The sequence below is a fragment of the Rutidosis leptorrhynchoides genome, chromosome 6, assembly GCF_046630445.1.
Source record: "Rutidosis leptorrhynchoides isolate AG116_Rl617_1_P2 chromosome 6, CSIRO_AGI_Rlap_v1, whole genome shotgun sequence".
In the NCBI taxonomy this organism is placed as follows: Eukaryota; Viridiplantae; Streptophyta; class Magnoliopsida; order Asterales; family Asteraceae; genus Rutidosis; species Rutidosis leptorrhynchoides.
Genome location: NC_092338.1, coordinates 429,310,971 through 429,318,214, shown reverse-complemented (window position 1 = coordinate 429,318,214; position 7,244 = coordinate 429,310,971).

Below are 7,244 nucleotides of genomic sequence, written 5' to 3'. Positions count from 1 at the left end.
GTCACAATTGCAAATGGTACCACCTCTCATGTTCTTGGATCCGGCACTATCAACCTCACTCCATCTATATCTTTATCATCCGTTTTATGTCTACCCAATTTCTCATTTAACCTGCTATCCGTCAGCAAACTTACTCGTGACTTAAATTGTGTAGCCTTACTGTTTCCTGACTCTTGTATCTTTCAGGATCTCTCGACGAAACAGATTATTGGTAAAGAACGAGTATCTGATGGACTTTACATACTTGAAACTACAACAAAAATTCCCCGGTCATTAGTATGCTCAAAGTCATCCTCTCCTCTTACGATGCATTGTCGGTTAGGTCATCCTTTGTGATGACCCGAAAATTTTTGACTTATTTAAACCAATTCTCTATACGATTTATTATTTTAACACGTTAAACAAAGTCTGTTAGATTGAGTCTCAAAATTTTAGAACTGTTACATATATACAATTACCTTTGACTACTCTCGACGATTCATGAACAATTATATGTATGTATATATATATATATGTACAAGTAAAAACGACTTTCCTACAGTAAAAATTACTTTGCTACAGTAAAACACAATTTGCTACAGTAAAACACTATTTGCTACAGTGAAACCGTATTTTGCTACAGTGCTACAGTGAAAAAAGAGTTTGCTACAGTGATTTGCTTCTATTATGTTTACCGTTAATAATCAACTAGCTTCTATTATGTTTGATACGGGTGCTGATAGAAGTTATATGTGTAAAGACTTTAGTTTTAAACTAAAATGTGCATCATTACCTCTAGACGATAAATATACTATTGAATTAGCTAATGGTAAACTGATAAAAGCCGATAAAATTTGCCATGGTTGCGAAATGAATCTCGCTGGTGAAACCTTCAAAATTGATTTGATACCCGTAGAACTAGGAAGTTTTGACGTAATCGTTGGCATGGACTGGATGTCCAAAACAAGAGTGGAAGTTGTTTGCGCTGAGAAAGCAATCCGCATCCCTCGTAAGGATGAAACGTCATTAATGATTTATGGGGAGAAGAGCAACTCAAAGCTGAACTTTATCAGCTGTATGAAGGCCCAGAAACTTATAAGAAAAGGTTGTTATGCTATTCTGGCACACGTAAAGAAGATCGACACTGAAGAAAGAAGCATTAATGACATGCCGGTTGTAAGAGAATATCCCGGAGTATTTCCAGAAGAATTACCGGGGCTACCTCCACACAGATGTGTAGAATTCCAAATTGATCTCATACCAGGAGCTGCACCTGTAGCCCGATCTCCATATAGACTTGCACCTTCAGAAATGCAAGAATTACAAGACCAGTTGCAAGAATTATCGGACCGTGGATTTATTCGTCCTAGTTTTTCACCTTGGGGTGCTCCTATTCTGTTCGTCAAGAAGAAGGATGGATCTATGAGAATGTGCATAGATTACCGAGAATTAAATAAATTAACGATCAAGAATCGGTACCCATTACCGAGGATTGATGATTTGTTTGATCAATTGCAAGGATCAAGTGTTTATTCTAAGATTGATCTACGCTCCGGATATCATCAACTGAGAGTGAAGGAAGAAGATGTTCCTAAAACCGCGTTCAGAACCCGTTACGGTCACTATGAGTTTCTAGTCATGCCTTTTGGATTAACTAATGCTCCAGCAGTATTCATGGATCTAATGAATCGCATCTGTAGACCGTATTTAGACAAATTTGTCATTATTTTTATCGACGACATATTGATTTACTCGAAGAACAAGGAAGAACATGAGCAACACTTAAGACTGGTACTAGAGATACTCAAGAAAGAAGAATTGTACGCAAAATTTTCGAAGTGTGATTTCTGGTTACAAGAAGTACAATTTTTGGGACATGTTGTCAGTAAACATGGAATTAAAGTTGACCCTGCCAAGATCGAAGCCATTAGTAAATGGGAAACACCGAAGACTCCGACACAAATCCGCCAATTCTTAGGTCTTGCTGGTTACTACCGAAGATTCATTCAAGATTTCTCTAGAATCGCCAAACCCTTAACTTCATTGACTCAAAAGGGAAAGAAGTATGATTGGTCCACGGAACAGGAATCCTCATTCCAGTTGTTAAAGAAGAAGTTAACGTCTGCACCCATTTTTTCATTACCAGAAGGAAATGATGATTTCGTGATCTATTGTGATGCTTCGCGCCAAGGTTTAGGATGTGTATTAATGCAACGCACAAAAGTTATCGCATATGCCTCACGACAACTAAAAATTCATGAAAAGAACTATACAACACACGATTTGGAACTTGGAGCTGTAGTTTTTGCACTCAAAATATGGAGACACTATCTATATGGCACCAAGTGTACAGTGTACACCGACCATAAGAGTCTTCAGCATATTTTTGATCAAAAACAACTCAATATGAGGCAACGTCGCTGGGTAGAGTTGTTAAACGATTACGATTGTGAAATCCGTTACCACCCCGGAAAAGCTAATGTTGTAGCTGATGCCCTAAGTCGAAAAGAAAGAGTAAAACCTCTTAGGGTCCGAGCTTTGAATATTACAATTCGTTCTGATCTCACAAAGCAAATTCAAGCAGCACAGTTAGAAGCTTTAAAAGAAGAAAATGAAAAAGGCGAAATGAGCAAAGGGTTAGAAAAATAACTTGAAGTAAAAGCCGATGGAACCCTGTATTTTGCTGGTAGGATATGGGTACCAAAACATGGTAACCTAAGGCAACTAGTACTGGATGAAGCACACAAAACGAGGTACTCAATTCACCCAGGAAACGGGAAAATGTACCACGATCTCAAGAAGTTTTATTGGTGGCCTGATATGAAGACAGAAATTGCTACTTATGTAAGCAAATGTTTGACGTGTGCAAAGGTTAAAGCTGAGCACCAAAAGCCGTCAGGATTACTGCAACAACCAGAAATTCCGCAGTGGAAATGGGAAAGAATAACCATGGATTTCATTACGAAATTGCCAAGGACTGCAAGTAGTCATGATACTATTTGGGTGATAGTTGATCGTCTAACTAAATCAGCTCACTTCCTACCAATAAAGGAGACAGACAGTATGGAGAAATTAGCACGCCTATATTTGAAGGAAGTAGTTTCCAGGCATGGTGTACCCATCTCCATCATATCTGATCGCGACACCCGATTCACATCACGTTTTTGGCAATCATTACAAAAAGCATTGGGAACTCGATTAGATATGAGCACCGCTTATCACCCACAGACAGATGGTCAAAGTGAAAGAACAATACAAACATTGGAAGACATGTTACGGGCATGCGTGATTGACTTTGGAACCAGTTGGGATCGACACTTACCGTTGGCAGAATTTTCATACAATAACAGCTATCATACGAGCATCAACGCAGCACCATTTGAAGCACTTTATGGTAGAAAGTGCAGATCTCCTATCTGTTGGAGTGAAGTAGGAGAAAGACAACTTACTGGACCAGAAATTATTCACGAAACCACCGAAAAGATCATTCAAATACAACAGCGATTGAAAACGGCCATGAGTCGCCAAAAGAGTTATGCTGATGTAAGAAGAAAACCGCTAGAATTTCAAGTGGGCGACAAAGTCATGTTGAAAGTGTCACCCTGGAAAGGCGTTGTACGATTCGGTAAACGAGGAAAGCTAAGTCCTAGGTATGTAGGACCCTTTGAAATCACCGAAAGAATTGGAGCAGTTGCTTATCGATTAAAGCTACCGCAAGAACTTAGTAGTGTTCACGACACATTTCACGTGTCAAATTTGAAGAAATGTTTAGCTGAAGAGGATGTCGTAATTCCTCTTGACGAAATACGAATTAATGATAAACTCCATTTTATCGAAGAACCTGTTGAAATCATGGACCGTGAGGTCAAACAATTAAAACAAAGCAAAATACCGATAGTTAGGGTTCGTTGGAACGCAAGACGAGGACCCGAGTTTACTTGGGAACGTGAAGATCAGATGAAGCAAAAGTATCCACATTTGTTCACTGATATCGCTCATGAAACAGGTACTACTCAAAATTTCGGGACGAAATTTTCTTTAACGGGGAGGTACTGTGATGACCCGAAAATTTTTGACTTATTTAAACCAATTCTCTATACGATTTATTATTTTAACACGTTAAACAAAGTCTGTTAGATTGAGTCTCAAAATTTTAGAACTGTTACATATATACAATTACCTTTGACTACTCTCGACGATTCATGAACAATTATATGTATGTATATATATATGTACAAGTAAAAACGACTTTCCTACAGTAAAAATTACTTTGCTACAGTAAAACACTATTTGCTACAGTAAAACACTATTTGCTACAGTAAACACTATTTGCTACAGTAACACACTATTTGATGTCGACAAACTAGCAAACAAAAATGGAAAAAAAACGGCCATGCGATCGCATGGCAAAAACACTGAAAATCCATGCGATTGCATGGGGACCAAAATCAGGAAACATGCCTATAAAAGGCCAGCTTACTCGACGAAATATAATCACTTTTTCTTTCTTCTGTAAATTTAAATTTATATTTATAATTATAATTATAATTTTAATTTAAGTTTAATAATAATAAGGTATATTTGAGGGTGTTTTAATTCGGGTTTCAAATCGCTTTAAGCTAAGGAAATATTGGGTATTGTTCGGGGTATTGTTCTTGAATCCAAGGCCAACCATACAGTCGTCTACCATCTTTACGTCTACACAATTTGCCTACAATATTGAGTCACAATATTGAACTGTGAGTTTATAGTTCCCCTTTTTAAATACTTTAAATATTTTTGGGCTGAGAATACATGCAATTTATTTTAAACGCAATAAGACACAAGTACATACAAAATTCTACACTGAGTTAAACCGAAAATCCCTTAGCTTTGGTAACTAGTAGCTGCCAGTACATAGGATATGGACTGGTGGGCGCGAATAATTGTATATGGATCCATAGGGCTTGACATCCCCGTCCGAGCTAGAGCGCTAGCCTTTTAACGGACGTATGTTATTTGAGTTTAAGACACGTTGGTTTGCGTGTATTAAAACGAATGGGGTAATTATCACTATAGCGTTAAGTTTATTTACCAGGGTACTCTGTTACGTAGAATCTATTGATAAACTTTTGATGAAATCTTGTGGTCTATCTTTATATATGTTTATGACTCGAGCAATTAAACCTATAACTCACCAACATTCGTGTTGACTTTTTAGCATGTTTTATTCTCAGGTCCTTAGAATGCTTCCGCTGTGATGTGCTTGTTGCCTGCATGGAGTCTCTCATGCTTTGTACAAAGTTTATTGCATTCAAAATAAAACTGCGTTGTGTAATAAATAATTGGACTGTGATGTCAACCTGTAAATTAAAGACGTATGTATTTCGGGGTTTTGCTTATACCTAAGCACTCGCCCACATGTTTATAACTTTCTATGTTTAGAAAGTCACCTATTTTAATGAATGCAATATTTTATCAAAACGTATCATATAGAGGTCAAAACCTCACTGTGGAATCAATGATTAACGTGCCGCGTCAATAGCGATTTTGACGGGTCGTTACAGTTGGTATCAGAGCTTGAGGTCATAGGGAACCAGAAATTACATTAGTGTGTTTAACTAGTAATTGTTAGGATGCATTAGTGAGTCTGGACTATGACCATATCTGTTTTTACTGATTTTTGCTTATTATTTGGTCAAAAACATTATATGTGATATATTTATATGCTAACGTAATTGTTGTTTCAATTATGTGATAGATGACTTCCTCTAATCCTATCATTTTGTACGACTCGGAATCGGACACTGAATCTATTATATCCACAACTGAAAAGGGCGTTCCAATACCTATTAAAGAAGAAATTGTGTTAGCCGGGGAATCTCAACTCCCGGTAAACCCAGAGGAGGTTCCAGCTCCACCCAGCTTTAGTTTTCCGGAGCCACAGTATCGTTGGCATGGACCCATGATCCCTGGAGTAAACGAGGATCGTCCATTTCTAAACAAATATGGACATTGGTCCAGATATACCGTCGATGGGCGGGTTGTGCCGATTACGCCTGGCAGATTTCGGTTCATGACCACCGGTACATATTCTTGCAGTTCGTCATCATATTCTCCTACACATGACTCAGACAGTTCGTCATCAGACGAGATCAGTAAGGAGGAGGATTTCGCTAATGAAATAAAAGAGATCACTAAGGAGAAATTCCAACTTGCTATAGATAATAAAAACAACCACAATAATAAAAAGTCCTTAATTATTAAAAAGGAACATGACCATTCGATCCGTAACCACCCTTATTGTATTAAACCCACTGAGGTAACGGGTACCTCAAAACCCCAACCAAAAATAAAATACACTGCCAGAATGTCTGTCGGACCATGTGCACACAAACAATTGGCAGAGAGAACCAAATGGGAAGAAGTTTCTGATAGTTCTGAATAAACGACCTCGCAACCATAAATCTTCCATGCGCTATTTTATTGCTTATGTGTGCTACTCTATCTTGTTATGTAAAATAAGCATATGTAAAATATCAGTATTGTATGGTATTGTATTATTTTGGTTTATTAATAATAAATGCATGGAATGATTATTTGTATTATTACTACTTCTTATTATTATTATTATTACATAATAATGTAGTAACTCGCTATAATTTTTTATAGTGGAATATTATTAGGATTTTAGTAGTTAATTCCTTGTACTAGCTATTATGTATGAACTTAACGGGTAGGTAATACCCTAGAAATAATTATAAAATGCTAATAAGAAGAAAAGGCTTTTATAATAATTGGTTCATATTATTAATATGCTACGATTAACTATTGACAACTCATTTTACCTATAATATTCTATATGATTAAATTATATCTGTTGTGTTTATTGAAGAAACATGTCTTAAATGTCGGATGCTGAGTTTGAGCAACTAGTCGAGAAACGTGTGAATGAAAGAATTGCTGCAACCGAAGCAGCAAAAGCAACAGCCGAAGCAGCAGCCAAAGCAGCAGCCGTAAACACAAACTCACGAAACGGATGCTCATACAAAACTTTTCAAGGATGCAAACCACAGACGTTTAGTGGAACCGAGGGACCAGTCGGTCTAACCCGATGGTTTGAAAAGATGGAGTCCGTTTTCAAAATCAGTAATTGTGCAAACGGAGACAAGTCAAAGTATGCTTCGTGCACGTTGCAAGATGGTGCACTTACTTGGTGGAACAATTATGCTAAAGCAGAAGGAATAGATACGGCATATGATATCTCTTGGGAAGAACTGAAAAAT